At 33.9% G+C, this 25967-nt stretch overlaps 3 long non-coding RNA genes across 4 annotated transcripts in view; 1 reads left to right on the forward strand and 2 right to left on the reverse strand.

The window, feature by feature from the left end:
- Window positions 1–25260, forward strand: part of LOC119067496 — a 30528-nt gene extending 5268 nt beyond the window's left edge. The window contains exons 1-3 of one of the 2 annotated variants that reach the window (XR_005085952.1): window positions 1276–1287; window positions 12858–12987; window positions 25251–25260. This is a non-coding gene — a long non-coding RNA (uncharacterized LOC119067496). Of the gene's footprint in view, window positions 1–1275; window positions 1288–12857; window positions 12988–25250 lie in introns of those variants that run through there. The other variant, XR_005085951.1, reaches the window with a different exon arrangement.
- LOC119067497 lies at window positions 376–8596 on the reverse strand. Its single transcript, XR_005085953.1, has 3 exons — window positions 8474–8596; window positions 4598–4602; window positions 376–388 (listed from the first exon to the last, which is right to left on the reverse strand). It is a non-coding gene; the product is annotated as an uncharacterized LOC119067497 (long non-coding RNA).
- Window positions 3277–4051, reverse strand: LOC119067495. The gene is made up of 3 exons (XR_005085950.1): window positions 3866–4051; window positions 3643–3804; window positions 3277–3574 (listed from the first exon to the last, which is right to left on the reverse strand). It is a non-coding gene; the product is annotated as an uncharacterized LOC119067495 (long non-coding RNA).
- Window positions 25261–25967: the final 707 nt, after the last annotated feature.

Raw genomic sequence — 25967 nt, forward strand, 5'->3', positions numbered from 1 at the left:
TCCCTATTTGGCTCAGTAGTACGTATAACTGGAGAAATTTTTGTAAAAAAAAAGTGCAAGTTTTCGGTTTTTGATCACCTTTTACCAGCCCAGCCACACAAATTTCGAAGAATTTTTTTAAAAGTGATTTTCGCTTCTAGTGTTGAATACCTTTCTAGGCAAATATAAAAAAGTCCACTGAAAAATGCGTCCGATTTCGGTAGGCTGTTTTTCAAAAGTATCCCTCTGAGGTGAATATTATTTTGTAAAATGGATCAAGACTGAAACAATTAGATAACAAATTAAAAATATGGCAGTACACGTAAAGGAAATAAATTCGAATTAAGTTCCCAAGTATAGGCGTTCCATACATTTTCTTAATGATTGAATCAAAAGACATATCGAAAACCTCCATCCATCGCTGAAATGAATTTTATTTTGTAGATTGGATTAAAGCTGCAATCGCAGTTCACCGTTTTGGGTCTCCGTTTGGACAATACGTATGCGCAGAGAGAAAATTCTCTCTGTGAGCATGCGCAATATATAAACGGAGACCCAAAACGGTGAACTGCGCTTGCACCTTAAGACTGAAACGTTAAGACACAAAACTTAAAATTTAACGATACTCGTAAAAGAAAAATTTTCGAATTCATTTCCAGATTTTTAGACAAGCCAAAAGCTGAATAGACCAAAAACACGTATAATTACTTAAATTGCCGTTCTTTTTTTAATAAAAATGTAAATTAAGAAATCGCTTATATTGGAAGTTGATAATACTGGCCTAACATAACTTTTTGCTCGGTGTCATTACTAATGAGAATAACTTCTATTGTTAAAAGCTTACCGCTTTGCTTCGAAATCGGTAGATGACGCAACCAGTGTCTTGAAAACAGCTCAGACCTAAACCGTAAAACGATCATAACGAATGAATAGTTTCGAATGAATGTAATCTGCAATAACAGAGTTACTCGATCATAAAACAGTTTATTGAAAGAAAAGGGACTTTTGAATTTCACATTCAGTTTATCTCATCGAACGGGATTTTTGTAAGGTAAAATTTAATGTCAACGTAAGTCCTGTTTTAAGCAAAAAAAAAATCGGAGGAAAATTCAAAATGTAACTGCCGAGGGGTAGGGTAATTTGGCATTGGTACACACCTATTTTAACCCTAGCTCTCATACCTAGAGACTAAAGGACTCTTAGTAAAATTCGAATTTTATCAAAACATCAAAGTTAGCCATGCCATGAAGTGTCTATGATTATTCAGTTATAAGTTGAACTTTGTTTATCTTGTTGTTTATGTAAAATGTATCCAACTTAACTATCGCGGAAAAATGCCGAAAACAAAACTCGGAATAAATGAATCATCTTTAAATGAAGTTAAGTCACGCGAGCATAACTGGGAGGACGAGTGTGACGAAGTTTTTGATGAAATAAGTGATTCAGAAGTTGAACATATATCCGAAGCATCTGAAGACGACGATGACGAACTTTCATGTTATAATATGCCCCTATATCTTCGTCAAACTCGTCGTAAAGTGTATAAGCCTTTATTGAGAGGACTAAGTGTACGTGTAAATAAAAGAAAAAGCAAAAAACCCGTGAAAAAAATACAGTCCAAACTTCCTCAAAAGCCTCGATTGAAGACGACTGTAAAAGTTTTGTTGGGGAAAAGTTCGATTGTGAAAGGAAGCGCTGCCTCTAAGAAACGTACAACGGCTACATCAACATTTTTTATCAGCAAAGATGAGACGAAATGGCGAAAGGAATCGATACCGTCAACTGTTCCTAATGTCGAAGACAACAGTTCATTCGACAAAGTAAATATCCCTGACGACGTTGAAGCGAACACTCCATTGGATTTTTTTAAATTATTTTTTACCGAAGACATTTGCGATGAGATATTGAGATGTACAAATATGGCAGCAATGAATTTCTACACGTCCAATGACGATTTCAAATTGATAACAAAGCAAGAGTTGCTCGCGTTCTTCGGTCTTCTGATTATTGCTGGAAATATGAAGTCATGCAATGAAAATTACCGAGTCTTCTGGCATTCGTTCTATGGATCTCCCATTTTTCCGGCTACGATGGGAGTGAATCGATTCGAACAGTTACTTCGGTTTATTCGTTTCGACGATAAATCGACAAGAAGTGAGCGACGTAAGGTCGACAAACTTTGTCCTATTCGAAGCATATGGGAGCAGGTCACAGCAAATTTTAAGAAGTATTACATACCTTCGAAAAACTTAACAATTGACGAGCAGCTAATGCCTTGCCGATGCCGCTGCAGCTTCATACAATTCATGCCAAAAAAACCGGACAAATATGGAATCAAAATTTTTTGGATCTGTGATGGGAAGTCTGGATATCCCCTTCAAGGTTTTGTGTATACAGGCAAGAATGGCGATGAGAGATGCGTTAATTTGGCACAGACTGTTGTGGAAACTTTGTGTCAGTCGTATTATGGAACAAACCGAAACATAACCACCGACAACTATTTTACAAGTTACCCACTGGCACAAAGTCTATTGTCGAAAGGATTGAATTTAATTGGTACCCTGAAAAAGAACAAGACTTGTGTTCCAGTTGAATTTCTGCCCAATAGAGCGAAAGCAGAGGGATCGACTATGTTTGGATTTCAGAAGAACATCACATTGGCTTCACATGTACCTAAAGTTGGTAAGGCAGTTTTGTTTCTGTCGACGTTGCATCATACCAACAACATCATCAACGAGGAAGGCAAAAAACCAATATCGCAAATCAATAAACATTACAATGAAACAAAAGGAGGTGTCGACACCATGGATCAAATGGTGCACGAATACATGACTAAACGAAAAACCAACCGATGGCCATTCGCGTTTTTCATGAACCTGCTGGACGTCGCGAATATTGCAGGCTACAGGCTATGGTGCAAAAAGTTCCCGCTTTGGAATGCAAAGAAAAACAACAAGCGACATCTGTTTTTGCGAGCACTAGGCACGTTTTCTCTTTTAAATTTTTGTTGCATCAGATTTTCATTTTTTTCGTTAAAATTATAGGCGAGCAGTTGGTGATGGAACATATTGAACGTCGGTCAAAGTTGATCAACCTTCCACAGTCAACTCGAGAATCAATAGAAAAATTTCGAATGCACATTCAACGTCCACAAGGTGTCAGAAAACAAGCTTCAAATGTTGGTGAATTGACTTCGGTTTCTTCCTCACCCAAGCCAGAAGTTAAACGCCGTCGCTGCCATTTATGCCCATCCCAATTATCAAAAATGCAAAAGCAATTTTGTACTAAGTGCTACAAAAATGTGTGCAATGAACACTCTACATTTACGCGAGAATGTTTACATTGTAAAATTTGATAAATTTTTATTCACGGAATATCTTGACATTAACATGAATGGACACAAAACAATTACCTCATATAATTGTAAGAAACATTGAATCAATAAAAAATGAATTGCTAATCGATCTTTTGAAGAATTGTGCCGACACCAACATCTGTATAGCTGAACCCTTTCAGAAACTGGCTGTAGATTTGATTTATTTGTTTACACATCTATACACATCTGTTTAGCTGACTCTAGACGACCCTAAACCGGCTGTATATAGGATTCAATAGATAAAGGTTGAGAACTGAACATGAAATTAAGGAGACAAATTAGTTTACCTCATTCTTAGGGCTCTTTTCACATTTAAGCCTATGAAGAGGGCTGCACGTAACACATCTGTTATCGGACTACAAACGACCCGGCACCGGCTGTATATAGGGCTCATTCGGATACACGTTCATACGCATCTGTTTAGCTGATTGCGAACGGCCGAAAACCGGCTGTATGTAAGATTCAACACCTCAGAAGTGAACATAAAATTCAACAAAAGTTTTTTCTTACCTAATTCTTAGAGCTTCTTTCACGAACATACGCGAGAATCTTCAACTGTAAAATTGATGGGACCATCTAATCAACACTCCACTTTACGCGAGAATTGTGGTCAAATTATAAATACATCTGCCAACGAAAGCAAAGACCCGTTCTTATTAGAAAAGTGGAAAATCATTGCAACTGTCGGTATCCATTTATCCATTGCAAAACAATTTGCTTGAAACGTCAGATGTCCTTCTTATTTTTCTGTTTCGACCTCTAATAGCACCATTTTTATCTGTGTACCATATGATCAAATGCGCAATGAGGACTAGGGTTAAGTGTGTCAGTTTCACCTTTAAGATGAACTTGCCACAGTGCCAGATTCATCCTTCTGTGCTGAAATATGTGCCAAATAGTAGGACAAAGTAAAAATTAGTAGAAATTGAATTAGCCAATTATTTCGCATTGTGATCAACACTAATCAATAGATGGAGATATGCAACCATTCGTAAAAGGACGAATGAGTTGGCACAGAAACTGGCACACAAACTCCACTGCGTGAGCTAAATTCCACAAAAGCTTGAAAAATGCACCTCTGCAAAGGGAATCTGGCACACACCACGCGTCAGTAAGGTTGATGGAGCTGATCGGTGTGGACAGAAGCTGATTTGTCCATCAAATTGTATGAGGATGCAATTTCTTAAATATAATACCGAGGCTGCATAATTTTATGTTGTTGGTCAATTCGCGCGAACTAACTGTTTCTTCATTAATCAATGAAACCTTCGCTGACACAAAATGTGTAAATCATTATGGAAATCGAAAGAAACCTATAAAGAAACATAATCAATGGAGAAAAAAAGTAACGGAAAGTATTGTGGAAATTTCCTACGAAATGTTCATTAGGTGATACCTCTTCCGGAGATTACAATCGGATTGCAAAGTCATGTGATTGATTCGTTATGAGGATTGTTATTCCCTTGACTGAAAGTCAGGGTCTTATGACAGAAAATAAACTTAAATTTCCGTAACACTAAGTTCACTATGATATTTTGAAAATATTCTACATAGACAAAAAACGTTAAATACAGAAAACGTCCGTACACTTGTTACCGCGATAACTCAATTAATTCTTAACCGATTTTCAAAATTTTGGTTTTAATCGACGGGGAATGTAAATCATGAAGCTAAGTTCGTAGATGGTAATATTGGAGCGATGAGATTCTCAACCTAATTTTTTCCTTGTTACCGCCATAAATTCAGAGTTCTTATCCGGAGAGGGATTACGGCGTCACTTCTCTTTTCTCTATTCAATCAAAACTCTACCAAAAGAGAACGATAGAGAACGATTTCTCGTCTGACTATAATTTTGTGATCTTAAAAACCGCAGCTTATTAAAAAATGGTAAGAAAATTAAGACTGCAATTATTGAAAAATTTAGTCAGTCAAGAGACCTGACTCACCCAAGAGGCCTAGTAAAAATAATTGTTTACAGAGTCCCAAAGAGTATATGTGAAACTTTTATAGGGTACATACTCTGCTTGGTATCTTATAGAAGTACCTACGATCCAATTCTTTGCCTGAAGAATTGTAGGCAATAGGTCAAAACAAAATATAAGCCCAATGGTGTGCCAAGCCATTAATTAGGTTAGTTTTTCTTTAATTTACTGAATGTATCACACTTTATCGATGTAAATATTGAATGTGATTTTATTTGGCACGTAAATAAAAACAACAATCAAAACCAGAAAAAAAATAACAAAATTCATTGGTCCAAAACACAAAAACAAACAGTTTCGCGGTATACAAATCTTTCGCAAGTCATAATATCCACACATTTATTATTCATTTCGATTTGGATTTTTGTTTTTGTTTTTTTATTTTATTTTTTTATTTCCTCAAGAAAGAAATTCGTAGAATGTTATTTACACACATTTCTTTTTCGAATTGTAATTCAGCCGCATACCACACGGACACCCAAATTATATTCATGTATAATTTCAACAGAATCTAATTATTATTTCAGTTTGAAACGAATTTGCCTACAACTCTTTAAAATTTTTACATTTCTCTGTCCAATCTACTTTACATTATATGCATAGAAAATAAAATGCGCTGTTATTTTGAAACCGATTAAAATCTGTTGTGGTTCATTTCGATGGAAGAAAGACAAAAAAAAAATCAACAAAAATAAAACAAAACAATAAAAAAAAAATTGACAAAAATAAGTACGTCTAACTCGATCAATTTCGGGACTCGTACGGTCACACAAAGTATCTACTCCAGTTGATATTTTATGTGAATCGTTCGAGGACCAACCATAAAGAACAAAGCGGAAGATCTTTTATTATAGGATTCGTTCTTCTCTCTCAACCCATCAAATGCACCTGATCGCTAAAAGACTGGCTCTGTTACAGTTATTCGCCATTCGTCAATCATATTCCGTTCACATTAATTGTCCATACCACATATCACATAAAATTGCATTTCTATGTCATTTTGCGAATTAATCGAAACGAAATCTTTTAAATCACTCTCTTCTTTTCACATACAAGTCTAAAAAAAATATTCGAAGAAAAATGTTATGAAAGTAATGAACTCTTGCAAAAAAAAAATCGGACAAAAAATCCGTTATTTATGTATTTGAAGCAAAATTATGTGACGTGCAAAAAGCTTTGCTATGAAAAATATATTTATTTACAAATTGACTGTCGGCTTGGTACAGTTATTAATTATTTTTGCACTCTGTCTGTACCAATGAATGGTTACATGAATGATTGAGATCAATTAAAGCGTTCAAAAAATGACATCATCAGCAAACCATTTTGATCGTGTTGTACATGTCTCTCCGGACAACTAACGACTAGATTTTTAGCGAAGGAAACATTATACAGCTACAGCTACAGTCAAAAGTTTCAGTCAGCACTATCAACTTTTACCATCAAAAAGGATAGTCTACCTATTAGTAATAGGCGATTACCTGAATTTGATCTTCAACGTGTATACCATGATTCGCAATAGGGTTACATTTGTCTTCTCTTCAACTCAATGACGAAAACTAAAACGTTTGTTGCCTTTATTGAGAAAAGCCTAGCAACCTAACTACAATTATTAAGGTGGTAAAAATGCAACGTAACCTTCTGTATTTTACATGTAAAATTAGAAATCTGTCAACAGTGTATGATTCTACGAACAAAGGAATAAGGTGGTATTTTGACAGTGTCGAAATAAAGTTTGTTTTCTAGAGAGAGTATTGGAAAAACGTTATAATGCACTCGATTGCATAAATAAATAACTCAATCGAAGGAGCGAATTATATCCAAAGATTAAGGGATCGATAACCACATGAATCAGTTCACAATCATGACTAGCAGCACCATCTATGATCTATGGATGCAAGCACATATTCTAGATTTCAAGTCAAAAATATGATTGATCCCATTTCGTGAGGATGTAGAACATTGTAGCCTAGCTAGCCTATCTGAGGCTTTAGTTATTTGATCGAACTACAACTTTGTGAAGAAGCGGTATGATTCTGGAGAAATGGCGGCTGCTCATTGTTTCTTCAGGATCTCGTTGTTTCGTCTGAAAGTAGTCGAAACTCATGTCATCGAATAATCACGACAATATTCTAGAACGAGGAAAACGGGTGGCAACTGCAAGATGGTGAAAACTGTGCCGGAGCGCAGTTATGCATAATACATTTACAAGATAGAACAATTAACATCTAAAGTCTGCATTTATTTTCCGATGGATGAACATAAGGGTTGTTCGAATGCTTGAATTTAGTCTCATAAGATTCGTCATCCAGGAAATGTGGCTCACTCGGGTGTACCACTCTTTTTATTGCGCATGTTAAACTTTAGTGAATCGTAATTGAAATGTATCAATCACACATCATTAACAGGCCTCAAATGTTGTTTGATTACAGTCATGAATACCCAAATGGTGACACTTTCTATTAATAATCAATTTCTGTTTTATGATAGTCCACTTTGTTCCACACATTCATAAGGGACCGTTTAATTTCCATCAACGATTCAAAACCGTTGGAGGTGCTGGTCTGAGCGACAACATGCAAAGGGTGGTTCAGTTCAATACGCTGTGCAAAGTCTCCACATTATATGTCTCAGTCTCATTCATGTTTTGTGTTAAGTGTATTAAGTAACATGGTATAGAGTGTGCGATGCATTGATGATGGACGATGCTCAGGTGGTGTTGCTTTACATTGAAACATTTCGAGCGTATGACAAGCTTAGATTGACGTCTCTCTACGCGTCTTAACCGCCCCATATACTGACAAGAAGTGTCACAGGAAACCGTTCGGCTTCATCGATCTAAGAATCCGATTCTTAAAGAATGTTGGGTCTGGAAATGGGATTCTGTCCCAAGCTCGTTATGTGTAATTTGAGCCTTATTCCACTTTACAAATTATGAATGTGTAGAACACATCAGCGATTGATTGATAACGCTATGGCTATGATAACGCTTTTAAACGTGTTCATGAACGTATATGGATTATTTGTAGCATCTGACATGGCCTATTTTAGGGAAATAACATTCACTAAATTCCCGAAAATTCACAAATTTTATTTGTTCGTGAATCTTAAGAATTATCATTCAAAATTGTTTGACTGGCTGGTCGAAAACAGGTAAAAAATGCAGAAGTTGTTCAATATGTGGCCTTGGAAGTAAACAAGTCAAAAAAATAAAAATAAAAAATTGAGGAATTTTAGGGAATTAATTCCCTTAAAATAGGCTCTGTTATCTGAGGATTATTTGGAAGTATAGTCGAGATTTAACTTCAACCTGTTAAATTACTTAGATTAAAGAAGAAGCAGACCCATGCATGTGATAATTAGATAACCCAATTTTTTTCATCTCTCTTCAAATTATAAAGATGTCCTTTCGGTACAAATGGTGCTTATATAATACGATCAGATTACCCACTTCAAATGCTAAAACTTTATTTGTAACCATGCACAATTGGAATGTGAATGAGTGAAATGAACTGCTCCGATGATGTTGTTTTTGTGTATAAACTTAATTCAAGTTTTTTTTTTTAATTATTTATTATTCATCTTCATCTCTATAGCAACAAGTTTGCTTATATCTTTATTTTTATGAAATGATGATCGAAGAAAGTACCGTAATTTGCTAATGAATTAAAAGTAAAATGGGTTATTGCGCGTTATTCATTCAAAGTTGAAGAAAAATTTTATTATTTTTTTCTTTTACTTTTTACTTATAACTCTTTTTTTTGTATGTGTATATAAATATGGGTATCTATATTGTGTATATATACACACTGCCAATATAATGATTGCAACTCATCGGTAACTGGTCAAATCAAAGAAAATAAAATTTTATAATATCAGTGTGTGGCTTCAATCAACTTGTTTTTTAAAATGGTTAAAAGAACAAGAACATGTGGAATAATTTCTTCTTTCAGTTTGCTTTTTTTTCGTTTGTTTTGTGATATTAACATTCCATCGAGAAACTTCCGTCAACAAATCGAGTAACAAGATCGCAAGTTACGGCGTATATTATGAAATAATAGTTATGTTACGCGTGCACCGTGTATTACGGTACATTTTTAGGTTGTTTTGAAGGTATAGTTTTTAAGGTCATGGAGAAACTGTTTAAAATGATAATGAGAGTTGCTAAGGCTGGTTTTAAGATGCGAACATTGGTATATACGATGTGAGCAAATGAAATTGAATTTTATTTTGTATTTGAGATAACTTTTTTTTTGGATGATCATTTCTAAATGGCCAAAAACAAAAACATTTTTGATTTTGATTTTGAAATATCAACGACGCGCTACTTTATTTGAAAGAAAGGTTCGTGAATAATTTCCTCGGTGAAATTGCGCAATAAATCGAATACAATGTTGTGTTGAGGACTGTATTGTTTGAGGTCACGTTTGTATGTATTAGATTTTAAACAAATACGGATTCTAATTAATAGAAATCCACGTTGCACGTCTATGTCTATAAACAATAAACTTTTTGAATGAATTATTGCGGTGAAAGTGGTAATGCTAAGATGAAGTTTATTTCTCGCGATAGAGATACACCCTCTCATTCACTTAGCTTTCGACCAACTTGTCCTGAATCTTATTATACATCAATAACGCAATAAATGAAACTTGAAATGAATTATAACGGTTTGGTCTCAAATCACTATTCCAAAAACGTTTTAGTTTGAAACCGCACGATCCGCCTGAACCATACAATTTGATCTTTTCCCACTTATCTAGGTGTGATCTTTGAACACATTCTGTGACTAGTAATGTGGCAATTGTGGATCCAAATCGTCCAAAAAGCGAGGGGTGACGCACTTCTGGATTAAATGGATTTAAGGGATTAAATGTATTTAATGGGAAAAAAGTTCATCATACCAAATTGATCCTTCAAAAGTCTTAAAAAGACTTGACTTTGATCGAACCTGTAGTACAAAAAAAAATCTTTTTCTCTCGAGTACTTAAACACCCAGAGGATCATGCAAATCTTATTTTTTATATGATATGTCCAAAATATTTCGGTAAAACTAAATAACTTTTTTGATTAAATGGATTTAATGGAAGCGCATCACCCCTTGCCAAAAAGTGTCCGGAAAAAGCTGTTCACACTACAACACAAAATCATAATTGAGTGTCATTGCTGAGTACTTCCCACTGGTGTGGATATGCAGATATTAAGATTCATCCAGAGCTCTGAGGTTAGCATGAGCAGCCAATGAATGAACGTCACACGCTTCAATCATAAAAATAAACTTGTGCAGAATCAGCAACAGCTGATCCAGCTGTCCATCCACCAGCTGGTACACAACAACATTTTCGATAAAATATCTCACTTCACATTTCATTAAATGTCTTCGCAAAATGTATTTTAGCGCTGTGTGGTAATATCAAAAAAGAAAAAGGATTCCATTTACCCAATCAAGCAATGGTCAATGACCATATTTTGCTGAAAAATATGCTCTCACTAATGATTGTTATTTGCACTGACATACTGTTGATTTTGGAAACCATCAATTACGTAAATGTAATCCTTTTCTTTGCGAATTCACCACCTAGGAAGGATGCGTTTTGCGAAGACGCAATATTATCAATGTTTTACACGTAAACAAAAAGAAGTCATGTGGTGGAGCACCACCTGACAGAGCCCAATATAATGATGTTCGACTGGAGATACTATAAACGGAAAAGGCTTTTGATGGGTTGAAGTCGAGGAAATTGATTTTTTTTTGAACATTTGATACATTCGATGTGCAATTTCTCTTAATTAGGAAGCGATCAAGGATCAATATTTGACCATGAAAAATGAGATCACGACAGATGCAGTTAGAGGAAGTGATATTTCAGCATGAACTTGCTTCAACTGTTTTTCAACTGATCCACACAAGCAATCAGGCGTTCGATCTTAAATTAAACCTGAGTGGAAAAACTGAATTATTTGAACTTAAGTCAGATACTTATCCGAATTCGAATTGTTAGTAATGTCATTAAATGTAGAAGGTGCGTTCACATGACTAATTTTGAATTTTTGATCAAATTTTATTCATCAGGGCAGGTATTTAAAAAAAAAAACTTTTTTTGATGACGTTACGCTGAAGTGTGGTTACGTCGGTGGTAACGAGTTATGGAAAAAACTTTAATTAGTCTTCGATTCTCAATTTAAGTTCTGTTCAGCCACGATGCATTCATTTGCAAGGTAGGCGAAAATATTAGTGCCATCTGGTGGAGCTGTTTGCTGTTCCTAATTCGGCACAAGCGACTCATTTACTGATTGTATCGTCTGAAATTTACTAACCATTGGAAGATGGCGTAAAAAATTACGTCCAATTTATCTTCGCATAAATGAATTAGATGTACGACAATTTCAACAAAATTTCCATCAAGGCACTGTAAATATTGAAAACTTCTCAATGAGAAGGCATTGACTCACAACGAAATGTTAAAGCTTAAAACGGTACTTTCAGTTGTTTTTGTGGCCCATAAAAATGTTTACTTCGGTTAAAAAGATTAATAAGGACCGTCTATCACATTCATAAAACCGTTTGCTAAAAAAAAACCACACAAACACACACACGTCCACTATATTCAGTTGTTGTGTCGAGTAATTTCGTAATTTTGCATACTTTTTCAGTCACTCAACCTAAATAAAAGAATGGAAAAAAATATTCTTAGAAATAACTGACTGTCGCATTTATCGAATTACTCATCACTTTTTAATCAGATATATCATAATAATCAAAGCATGGTAATAATATTTGCATAAAAAACTAATTTAATTTAAAGAAACGAAAATTGGTCGGGTCGGTGAATCTTCCGTGAGCTTAATTTATTCGCTGAGAACAGAATTGTTATTCATTCGAAACGCCCATATATTCATTGTAATCCAAAATAAAAAAAAATATTCTAAAACTCATGTTATTCGACCCATTTAAATCGAAAAATTTAGTAAACAATTTTTTTTCTTCATACTTTGATGGTATAACTGTCCGCATCTCTCTCTCTCGGATATAAATACAATCTTGAAGATGAAGAAAATAATGTACGTCGATGTTGTGTGTATGTTTTTTTTTTCTTCTTTTTTTCGATAAAAACAGTTTTATTTTCAAATGGTATTCTTGCATCTCTTAAGCATTCCAATCAATATTAGTCAACACATTTTTATTTATTATTTCAGTGTATATATGGGATGTTGGCGTCAAGCTTTGTTTTACAAATTAATGTTATAACGGCGTTTTGTTTTTATTTTATTTTTCAATAAAACTTTCTTACATGATTTTTATAACCATTAATTTGATTTTTTTTAATGATATGTATCTAATACACATTTCTTTCGTAACTGAGAGAAAAAAAACGTCATCACGCACGTCGAACATGATTTTTTTATTTTTATTTTGAAGAAATTAGTCAGTTGGATCCGCTACGATCTGCATATGGTGTATCACGACAACGTAAAATAAACCAGGCAGTAGCGGTTCATATTTAAAACGTCAAATAAAGGACCTAAAATGAACTCAAACGAACACTGACATAAATTGAATTAATATTCGCAAAAAATAAGGCAACCAGATAATTCAGGTCCCTAAGACAAATCAATCGCTCCTGCCTGGCTTACTTTACTCTGCCATGAGTGTATACGATAACCCATGAAATACGGTAAGGGACATTACGTGACATTTTCAATGTTCCACACTTTTTACGAGCTTAAATGCGCACACAGCGATTATGTAAAGTCACCTTCTTTTTGACATAAAAAAGCTAACTTCTTAATGGTCAAACGAGCGAACGACATTTTTTTACTTTAACATCAAATAAAATACATGTACCGATCAATAAACCAAAATCTTGAACTTGAATATTTAAAAAAAAAAAAAACAATTTACCGGTTCAGCCTCTGTATCATCATCATAATAATGAAAACAACAACAAAAAAAAGATTTTTTTTGTAGGCCTACAGAATGAGTTCGTTATGTCACAGTTATGTCAAGTTGAAGAAAACAAAATCTAGCTCTTACTCGTACTTTTACTCTTGTTTGACATCATTTTTAGGCAGCATAATGGTATTGTAAGAAAAAGTGTAAGTTTTTTTTATGAATTTTTAATTTGAATGTAAGTGTTTTTGTATTTTTCTTATAAATTTCTTGAATTTTTAACATTTTTTTAAAATTTATAAACTTTATTTAAAATACAAATGTAAGAGACTTAAGTTTGGTAAATTATGCATAATTTCTCTGTAGCTCACCTTGATTGTATTGGGTGGTATGTTAATAAAAGACGAAGAAATACAAAAATTACCATAGTTAAAAAATGCACTTTTTCTTTCACGATTTGAATAGTTATAACAAGAAATTATATTGAAATAGAAAAAAAATATATTATTGGTAAAATGAGGTTAGAGATATTTAGTGATATAATGTACAGTAAAAACAAAAATTTTATTTTTTTAAAAGGATGTTATATATGCCGAGTAGTTGATATTAAATACGTTTGAAGATCTGTTACACTGCTCGTATTGAGCAGATTCAAAATTTGCGACACACTTAAATCTAGGTCATTATGGAACTTTTTTTGGTAGATTAAATGATGATGGGAAGATAGAAAAAGTTTGGCAAAAGCTTTACAAATCGAGAAATAATTTAAGGATGACAAAGTTAATTCTAAGATATTATTGAAAAAAAAAGGAAAGGTAGTGAAACGAATGTCGTTTTATATACCACTCGCCAATACTCTCAAACTACAACTATTAAGGTGGTAAAGACGTTTTCATGAGTGGGGTGTGATCAACCTAATTTCCTCCATGAAAAGGTTGGGTTTAGTTGACAATTCTCTTCTTTATGAATTCTCCCACGCCGATCTAACGTTATAATGGGCACAACTCCCGCGCCGAAACCACTGGAAGAAACGGTTTATTTATAATAATAACCAAATTTGTGCAGGTTGGAATGCCGGCTTGGCCTGACCACCCTTTCTTGGAAAATAATATCTAATAAATAAAAATTTAATACTAAAAGGAAATCCTACCTGCTGCCTACTGAAGAGATCACTTTGTTTATGTTTTCACAAATGGTTTTACAAATTGTTGTTGACGTTTCGTGGAGAAAAACGGTTAAGTCACACTAAGCACACATGAAAAACTCTGTGTTCACCTCTGAGACAAATAGGAAATTCCAACTAGATCTTTCCCTTTTTCTCCCAGAGGTGTGAACACAGAGTTTTTTCGCCCGTAAAATGCACTTGACAGTAGTTTCAACGAATTTTCAGATGTTCCATATAATGATGATGAAAATTATATTTCTTGAGATTCTTGAGAAGCCGAGGTCAGTAAACACAATAGGTCAGTTGTCCCATTGACAAACAAATATATGTCACTCAAAGACTTGAGGTCCGGTTTTCAGATTATGAGAGTAGAAAGCCATTTTTAATCATGAAAATAGTTCGCCTTTATTACAAAAAGGAACATATTACTAAGTAAATCCAAAAAATACACCGAACGGGAGGAATCACTTATATATAGTTACGTAATTCTCCGTATTTACCTTAACTTGACCCACAATTTGGGTGGATCAGGCACTCAATTCACACTCGTTAATGAGTTGGAACAATTATTACTGTGATCACTGAAATTATCGTGTTTCGACCAAAGAGAAGAAACGTCTTTCGGGAATTCCTGTCAACTTTCTAAAAATATGTTTTAAATCAGTTGATAAATGAATGAACTGTCAAGTGTCTCCCAACCAAACTTATGATAGATTACAATGTTGTGCGAATTTCTGAAGTTACCTCCAGCTCTTGCAGGAAGCTGGAAACCTTTATCTTTTTTTCTATATTTTGCAAAGAGACAAGGATAACAAGATATTCCTAAAATAGCTCCCGTGCTACTAACATGTGATCCTTCTACGATTTTATATAGGAAGATTTAGAACACCTACATTGTGTTACAGTTCCACTTGTGATCTCTTGATTTCGGAGACATTTGAAAGATCTTTTATTATAGAGGTTTTCAGTTAAACCTCATCACAAAACCAGACTACCCACATTTCGTTCCTAAAATTAAAAAGCGATTACGGATCTAATTCGAATGCTTTTACAATACAGTTAAAAGTTTGTAGCCTCAATTTTTTCCAACAAATTTTTCTCCAAAAAATTATGATCTAATTTCGGATTGCAATCAATTAATGAATCTAAATCGACTTTCACTTGAGGTGACTTCATAGGAAATTCCAAAATTTATTGTTCAGACAGAACTACAAAAACTTGAATCTTTTTTATTGAGCTGTAAAATTTTGATGCTAGAAATGAAAAGTAAATTTGGTTACAAAATATAATGCATTTCGTGTGTTACATACAACAGCAATGAATGATTTTTTTTGTTTGCGAAAATGTAAACGTCAAACAATATACGTACTAGACTTCAGGCAGCTCTCTAGCAATATCACCCCAATTGTTTACAAAATTAGGAGGCCAAAAATCGTACAGTGTCCGCTTGAAAATCTCATTACACTGCATTCATACACTTCTTAAATAGTGAAGTTTACAAGCAGACACTGTACGTTTTTTGGCCTCCTAATTTTTTAAACAATTGGTTTATCTTATAAAACGAAACATAGTTGTTACACTTTGTTATAAAGAAACGTAAGAAAAATCATTTGTAAAATTAATGGAAGTAAATACTAGCCAGTATTTGTAGGTTTAGTGGGTTTCACTAAACTATGCTAATGATAACTATTGATACCATTTTAAAGGTCCTGAAAAGTTGTGACTCTACGACTGGGAAGTTCACGCATTCAAATAACAGCATTTCCGCCATAAAATGGTTTTTTTTAAATATTAATTACCAAAATAATTTCAGATTTTATGTGCCACTTACGACTATCTTGTACGTTTTCAGTTAATACAGTCGCACGAAACCACATGAATTCAGGCAATCCAAGACAAATTACTAATGAAAATCAAATTTTCACAACACCACCACCGTTTCCATCACGACAGAGTAAATACAGGCAGGATCACTTGATTTGACTAGGAGCCTGAAGTATCTAGTGCCTCATATTTTGCAAAGTAAAATTAAATCATTTATGCCAATACTCTCTCTAGCAAACAAACTCTCAGGTGTCTGTGTCAAATTCACACCTTATTTCTTTGTATTCTACAAACACTATTCTACATTTTGACTGACCACGCTGTAATGTACATGTAAATTCCAAAGGCTATTTTTTGAAAAATAATTTTGAAAATTTCATAAGAAACTTAACTCGACAAAAACGCCAACAAATAATTTGCATTCTCGTTATTGATTTTAGACTCCGAATTCAACTGAAATCTTTGACAATGAAGTCGTCAAAATTTAGTCGATTTAAAAACCAATTTTTTGTTAGATTTTCACTCATATGGACTAGAATTCTTGTGAATTGGAGCAGTAATTCAGAAAAAGAGTTTTTGAAAATTGACACTATCTGTGTTCGAAGTGTTTGTATTGTTGAAAACGATTTTCTTTGTCCTACGTTAACTCTCACGTAGAAATCAAGGTTTCAAAAAATATATTTCAAATAAATTGATAACTCATCACGAGATTTATCGCATTAAAACTCCTCAGTCCCACCGAGATTTAGAAAAACCTTCGAGGAATCTTAAGCTCTAACTCGAGCTTTTTCTGTTGCTGTAAAAAATAATGCCGATCTTTCTCAAGCATTCCTATAATCCTTGAAATTTTCACATTTTCTTTAGTTTTTCCCAAAGTTTTTGATGTAAAATACTACAATTTTCTAATAATTTCAAACTTTAGTAAAAACCGGTATTCAAAGTGCTAAAACCGGTATTCGAGATCCCAGTATTACCGAAACCGCGTTTTTACCGAATACCCTTCCCCAATCGTATCCCTTCTCTTAACCCTGGAGAGAAATCCATCTCACAATTGGTAACATAATTCGTAAAGTAGTTGACAATTTTCGTAATTTTGTAATTTGCTTAAGTGTACAGTTGGAATTTCTGAATCAGAACGAACAAAAACAACAATACAAAAATTCGGTAGAATAGCCACCACTTCTCAAGTATATTAATAAACCTTTCCCACGCAAATTATTGGCAATAAAAATAATTTTTAATCCCAATATTTGTGAATGCAATTTATTGCACTACCTACTCGCCGAAGTAATATTTATATTTAGATCGGTAAAGGAATAATTCATTTTTTTTCGTTGCAACAACAAGTGAACAAGTGAACATTTTTATGTTTAAAAGAAAAGTTAAAAGCGAAAAAAAAAATTATTTGAATATTTTCAATGTTCAATTACTTTAATTTATGATAACCAATCAAAGTGTCAACGCAAAAATCCTTTTCATAAATTAATTTGAAGAGAAAATGTATACAAGCAATTACATACATATCCGACATCATCCCGGGGATAAAATTCAAGCAATATTGTGTTGTCATGTAGAACTGGTTTGCACGAAAACTGAAATACGACAAATCGTGATTTAAGAAAAGAAGAAAGATAAAAAAGATCGAAATTATTCAGCAATTAAATTTGAAGTACTGAATCTTTTTTTTTTGGTGTATGTACTCTTCATTCGTCCAGCAGGGACATTATATCGTTGTATAGAGAATTATATGAATCGAGTATATAATATTCGTACGAAAAGCGACAGTATAACAAATTTCTTTTTAGCATTCGAGTCGAGTAATTGGAAACGAAATATCTGTGAAAATTTTTACTCTCAGATTATTTTCATTTTTATGCATTTATTAGATTGGATCGCATATACATTTTAAAAACTGAAAATGACATGACATACAACCTGAAATGTAATTACTTTTGACAGTACACGCTACAGAATTAAAATAAGGAAACGATAATACAATGTCTTTTAAAACCATAATATATATCTTTGTGCACTTGCACTTGAGAAATTGATCTTAGTCGAAGACACATAATAGTTATTTATGGAACAAGAATCGTATGAAGGTATATTATCGCAATAGATGTCGTGTGCGATAATATACCAGCAGAGGATTCATCTTTCATACAACGTTTTATGTAATGAAGAATAACTAATAGATATCGGAGATATTAGTTGTGTGACGTGATCAACTCGTGGTTTTTTTTCGCACTAGTGCATTAAAGTCACTTACAAATCCTTTATCGCACTAGTGCGACAAAATACGTTCATATAACATTGTACTCAGGCTACGTAAGTTGCAAATATCATCACTGAAGTGCATAAATACATTTTAAGATGGATTTACTCATCATAATTACGATACACATGAAAATATGTACGCTGTGTGAATGAAGCTCTTTATCGCCATAATGAAGCTTCTACCCACAGAACACGTTGAGATTACGTTTAGGAAGAAATGAGTAATTTGCATAATCGCTAGCGAATTTTATGTTAATTTCTAAGTACCAGAAAGAAAAAGAAAAAAATCGAAACTAATCTTCATCTTTAAATTATTAACTGGACGACCGATCTTCTTAGACGTTTTTTTTTATCGCTACTAGAAATATAACCGGTTGAGAAATTAATCATGCTTTTTTTCACTGTGTACACCAATCTAACATCCCAGCTACACGCCACAACTTATCTATCTACATCATATCAACCATGTATACACTACACATCTCTAAACCGAATGTCCCATGAAAGTGTATTAATTTATTCATGATTCAAAAAGGCCAGCTGTTTCTAACGCTGATCTCCGGCAGTCACAATTTTTGTGATTAGATCTAATGAATTCAAATTCATGTTAAGATTTAGATAAATATTAAATTGAGTTTGATGGAAGTGTTCTTAAATGAAACGTTAAAATGTTTCACGAAACAAGTTTTCGTCTGGATATTTCTATTCTGATTCGGTTTTATTGAAGACGGATACGTAATTATCTTTTCAAATCGAAACGGAGATCAGGTTTGAATTGTTAGACTAAAAATTGAATCGAAACCCTTGCAACGGTCAATCAACGCTTGCGAATATTAATTTAACGATTCAATCGTTTTTGCTGATCTGATGAACGGAGAAAAAAATTAATTGCAATTCTTACGAGGTAATTATCAATTGTTAATTGAACGATGGAACGTAATAGAAAGGCTCATCTTATGCGCCTACCAAGTAAGAAGGAACTAAGAATCGAATAATTTTCACTTTGTTTTCTACTAAAAAAGTTTTAAAATAGTCTCCAGGCTTTGTTTCATGAGATTACGCTTAAATGATTTAGTCCACCGCATCATCGTCACAATAGAGTGTTTAAGTGAGAGAGATGGCGAAACGACAACCTATTGTTCCATCTCGGGGTCTGCTGTCAGATTCTTCTGTATTATCGACGACAGCAGACCCCGAGTTGATTTTTCATCTCGTTCTACTTAAACATCGTATACAAGACCGTTTCGCTTTTGACTTTTCAGGCTGCTGAAAGTACTAGTCTCTTCAACGAAATTTCAACTGCATAAATAATGAATGTGACTTTAAAAGGTCTTACCAAGGCAGGATTCATACTAAGCTATTTTGACTAGCAGTGTCGATATCAACTACTTAAACTTACGAGATCGGATTTAAGGAAAGTGGTTGGTGCTTGGTGGGATCACGAGCCACTGGAAGCTTTACGATCATCTCCACAGAATATATCTGTCCATCGACGCTACCTGTTCTTCTGGCACCTGAGACTGGTGCACATATCCTTAGGGATTATCCACTTTACACGAATCTCAGGTGTTGCAATTTCGGGTATTATGAACTCCAAGTCCGAGGATCTACCATTATTAGATGACAAATACCTTAACAACTGCTTACCGAAAACAGGAAAATTTTCTTGATAGAAGTAGTGAGGTCAGAGGATAAGGCACAAAGGATCTTTGATCTGTTCAATTGAATAAGCCTATCAAAGCGCTGATCTATCTATCTACACATTCATCAAATATTTTCTTCTGCAGTTCTGACTGAGGGAAGATTGTAACTCATGCAGACTGCTACAGTTTTTTTTGTCGACAGCATCCCTCAGTAAAATGCGCAACACGCAAACATGCCAAACAAACTGCCAAGGAATTTTTTTTTAAATATTCCATTGAATTAACCGCATACATTCAATGATCTTGAAACATATTACCTGATAAAATCCGAGATTAACTCAACAAATTGTGTCCGATTTTATTCAAGACAAACAACAACACTTTGTTCAATTGAATAAGTAAAAACACAATAAAAGATTCGCAATGTCTCTGTACAAGGAAAAAGGATATAAATCATTCAGTAGTTAGTTTTGTTTTTTTGTGTACTTTTTTTCATACGTAAAACATCCTTGGCCTACAATGAATTTCATTGTCAAAAACCAATAATTTATTTGTAGATCATTTATTTCGCGATTTTTTTTTTTTCATCTGCATTATGTGCTTGTTTAATCTGCGGTTGATATCGTTGGTGTAGGTCTAGCATGAGTGTAAAATAAATTAAAATAAAAGTCAGATAATATTGGACTTGAAATTTATTCAACGTTCCATTCTTTTGCAATTTAATTTTTTTTTAAACCATTTTCACTCTTTAAAACATCTCTTGCTATCTGAAGTGGTAAGCTAATGTCGAGAATCTGTTCCAGCTGATCCATTTGCTCTTGACCTAATAATCTGTTAAAATGCGAAGAAATCTAAGAATGATATCCGACGGTTTTTTGAAGAAAAAAATTCAAATTAACGATACAAAAGTGCGGTTTCAGAAGAACACGCATAAATAATTGTATCAGGAGATATTACAATTAAAGGTGTAGGATGCTAATCGATAATATTTAAATGTTTGTATGTCTTAACTACTTGGCAGCCGAATCGTGTCCTTCATACATTCCTTTACCGAACCGTAAACTAACCTACCACCGCCTCAATAATCTAAAAAATTCTGAATGAAACACAAGAAGTCCCTTAGAAGCTCCTAAAAATCCTACAATTCTCGCACTGGGAAGGTGGTGGACAATGAAATTTTAGGAACCAAACTACCATCTTATTACCAAAAGTCCAAATTGAAATATTATAGGACGTCAATCAACCCACTTCAAAAGTGCTATTAATGACAGCTGCCAAATAAGGACTAATTTGTATGAAACAACTTTCCAGATTTTTTTAGAGAGCCAAAATTTGTTCGATACACTGTCCAGTTTCAGTACCATTTTTAGAGTACCACTTATGCTTGAAGCGCGTTGCGTCAATGGATAACAGTTATTTCTTTGATTAGACGAACAGAGTGAAACAAACGAACGATTTTTTCTGAAAAAAACTTTCTTAACTATGAGCTGTCGATTTGAAACGAAGGGCGCGACGTGTTGCGGAAATGAATACAAAAAAGACAAAGTTCGGAAAGAGCCGTGACAGAAAGTGCTGACATAAATGTGAGAGAAAATAATACTAGCAAGAGGCACAAAAACACAAAAAGTGTGACCATCTGTTGAGCACGAAAATCACCAATATATCTAGGTATTTTAACTCTATGAGCTTACCGTTTTAAAGTAAAATTTATTTTACATCTACACATTTTACATATTATAATAGCGTGAAATGTGCAGACGATTTTCACAAATTTTTCGTACACCGTCGCATTATATGTTAAAGATGTCTATGAAAAATTGTAAGGCAGTGACACTCCGTCCGTACAGAACGGCATAAATCGAATCGGAACTTGCATGAGTAATGTGCAATTTAAATTTTTCTGTTTATACCTTTTCGGATGCAAAATACCATAAATATTAAATCGAATTTCAGTCGATATAAGAATGATGTGCTTAACAATTCCTGCCAGTTATTAATTCAAACATTCAGCATCAGAATAATTTATGCACATTAGGAAATCAGTTTTATTTATAGCTCGACTGTAATAGGGGATATACGATTTTATGTAACAACCCATCGACATATCGCAACATTGAGGAATATAGTCACCATAGTCAATTAATCAAACGTTTTCTATGAAATTGACTTTAATGAGATGGTAAAATCTGTCTGTTGATCTAAATCCATATTGTGTTTTTTTGATAAAGCGTAGATAGGAATAAACATTCAGATGCACTATTTCAATACAAGTTAAATGAACCAGAATGATCACGTGAACCAGAACTTAACACGTGACAAAATGGATTGTTGTTTGACAGGACAGGAACGAACTGATTAAATATTTATTAAATGAATCAATTAATAATAATTTTCAGAATTTTAATAATTTTTATATTAAAAATCAATTTTACGTAATAAAATGAGATCATTACGACCAATTGATTGAGATTTATCCTTCCACCACATACAGTTGTGGCTACATTAAAAAAAGGATCGTCCCAATGAGCAGAAAAAACTCGAATTTTCAGAATTTTCATTTAATTCTTCCATTTTCTCAAATATTCCGTCCTATGAAATGGTTCTTAAGAAATAAGAAAGCAATCAATCGAGTATTTTTAAAGCAATTTCGAAAAGCTTACAAAAAGCTCTCTTTTTCCAGCATACCTGTGTCATTTTGAAGCTACATTATTGAGCTATTTAAGTGATTCAATGCACACTGCCAGGAAAATCATTCAACATTACATGCCACAACAATCTACGAAAATCAAAAACCCTTCTTGTGTCATTGGAAAACTGAATAAAAATAGCTATTTTGATAAGTAGTTGATAAATGGGGTTGCTGCACTAGATGTGCCATCGTCTGCGCAAAACCCCATTAACCAACGTGTTAGCAACTAAATTTTATCTACTGTAATGTCAAAATCACCACAAATAAACACAATTTTAGTCAACAAATTCATTATTTTCATGCAAAAACACATCGTAACGTTCACATACATGAAGCACCTACTACAATACCAATCGCATCCCTGCGTAAATATTAGATTTTCGCACTGACCTGAGCGTCGATTCTCGTAGCGTTCGTTGCATGTATAAAATCCCATAAGAACTGTCAAGTTACGAATGTTTCGAGAATCGGCGTTCTGTCAATTTACGTACTGATATGCAGCATCCAACTACAATATGCAGCACCCGCACTGAAAAGGGCATCGGGGAATCTGGCACACGCGATCATAGTATTCGTCCTTTTACTGCATGTAAGGAAAAGTCATGACCGTGCCAGATTCGCCTCCTAGAGGTGAATCTGACACATAATGAATTTGTATGGTGTGCCAGATTACCCCACGCCCTGAAAAGAGTTGCATAGAGTTGTAATCTGAAAAAAAGTTGGAAAAAATTGCACGTAAAAATAACGAGTTTCAAAAGACTTGCACGCGGAAAAAAGAGTTGCAAAAGAGTTGCACGCTGAAAAAAAGAGTTGCAAAAGAGTTGCACGCTGAAAAAAAGAGTTGCAAAAGAGTTGCACGCTGAAAAAAATAAAGAGTTGCAAAAGAGTTGTAGAAGAGTTGCAATTCAAAATCTGGAATTAACAAAGAAAAAAGATCTTCATTCTATAAATAAATTTGGAAGATTCTATACAATTGATGTAAGAATACAGAGATAAGAGATTCTATAAAATTATTAAAAGAATTTCGAGAACGAACGTTAGAGACACAATCTGTGTTTGTAGAGAACACCAGCTGACGAGAAATTTAAAATACAAAATAACATTTTATATTCAATTCATAGCCAACCATTCGTTTCTATCTTCATAATAACATCGATTTTCGGTCCATCGGTGCGTTCGATGAAAAAGAGTTGCATTTTATAAAAAGAGTTGCAAATTCAGTGTCGTCCCCCTCGGCAGCAACTATAAAAACTTATGTGGCAGTGCGTAAATTTACTTCATTTAGATTGTACAATCAATTATGAATATTTTGACATTACAGTAGACAAAAAAAGATTTCTATTGTAATAAATTATCTGTATACTTAAGCGTGCAACCAGGTGTAAGTTTAAAAAAAATTCAAATGTAAAAAACGGCACACTCTTTCCGGCGGTATAACTTCAGCAGTAAATTGTATATTGGCGATTTGCAACGAAGGGTGCGGTGCGTAGCGGAAATAAACCTAACATACTTACGTCCGATATTCAAAATTTTCAACATAGAAAGTGGTGACATGAATGTGTAGTGTGCATACGTTGAACGTACTTGTACTTATGTCCCACATTCAACATAGAAGGTAGTGTCGCCTACGTAATGTGCAAATTGCGAATTATATATGGACCGGACCATATGATATGGTTTCCACTCAAGAAAAAGTACTCCGTGAGAGAGTCGTGAGAGATCGAGCTGTCAAGTAAACAAAGCAAAAATTGAAAAAAATTAATTTGGTCTCTCACACGGAGTTAGTGGAAATCAAGCCTTGCTGTCCCGTTCGTATAATTTGTAGCATATCGTTTTATTAACATTTCTGTCTTTTGCCATTTGTAACATTAAAAAAGAGAACAATCAGAGAAACGAAGAAGAACAGCTTAGACATACAAGATGTTTAATGTTATGTGTGCGGAAGCGTATGACAGAAAATTGGGAAATTGGGTTCATACAATTTCAGAGCGTGGGTTCTCCGTTCTAAATACCTATATGGTGAAACTGCAAAATAGCTAGTCGAACTGTAAAATATAATTCGACTGTATATAGTCTTGAGAAGCATAAACAGGAAGTAAACCGCAGATGACACGTTTTTCCCAATCTAATTTACAAAATCCTTTAGCTGATACTATAATACAGTACAGTGACTCACATTCAAAAACCAGCAAATCTCAGAAATTTTAGTTTTTCGATAATTTTGACATTTCCAACGGTTTGAAAGTACATTAATTAAATATGACTGCCCTTGTTCTAAAAGAATAAGTTAAGACACACGAAGGCTAGTGGCACACAGATTTTGACAATTTCGTCATTTGTTGTTTAATACACTCATTACAGATTTTATGAAAAATAAACTTGATAAAAATAGTAAATTGCAAATAGCTGGTTTCAGAATGATAGTTACAGATTTACAATCACGTTATACTGCTGCGTGTGTCACATCCGAACCAACAGAAGAAAAGCTGGTAAAACAGCTGAGACAAGCTACAAATTTGGTTGCCTTTGACTGTATCAAAAATTCGATTTTTTTTTTTGCTTTCATCGTTTAACTTTCCCTTGTACTCGATTCTACGCAAGGATTAAAGCGTAGAGGGTAAAGGGATAAAGCTATTCCACCAGCCCGACACTCATCATCGATATTAATTAATCTTTGATTTGTCCAAATTATTATTCATGTAAGAGACCATGCACATAAACTACTAAACATGAAAAAGCATGCAGAAATTACATTTTCATGTGAATTTACTTTCATTAGCAGTTTCACCTCTCGGTTGTAGCCTAATAAAAATCAGATAAATTCCTACATGTGTGTGGATTATTTAAGCACCTCAAGGTAAAGACTGGTACATGGACGTACACGCAAAATCAAACGTAATGATATTACAAATACCCACTCATATGTAAAAATGTTTATATATGAACTTTTTTTTTAGAGTATAACGTTTAATGCCACTACATAAATTTAAAACCGAAAAACGCGGTCGTTGCTTTGCAATCAAACATGATCTTTATATCTGATTTGTAAGTCAAGTTCAAGGTTCTATGAGAAAACCAGAAAACTTGTTGCGGCGATGTAAATGTCTACATATATGAATGTGAGTAGTATTCGCAATTATC

Source organism: Bradysia coprophila (assembly GCF_014529535.1).
Source record: "Bradysia coprophila strain Holo2 chromosome X unlocalized genomic scaffold, BU_Bcop_v1 contig_12, whole genome shotgun sequence".
Lineage (NCBI taxonomy): Eukaryota > Metazoa > Arthropoda > Insecta > Diptera > Sciaridae > Bradysia > Bradysia coprophila.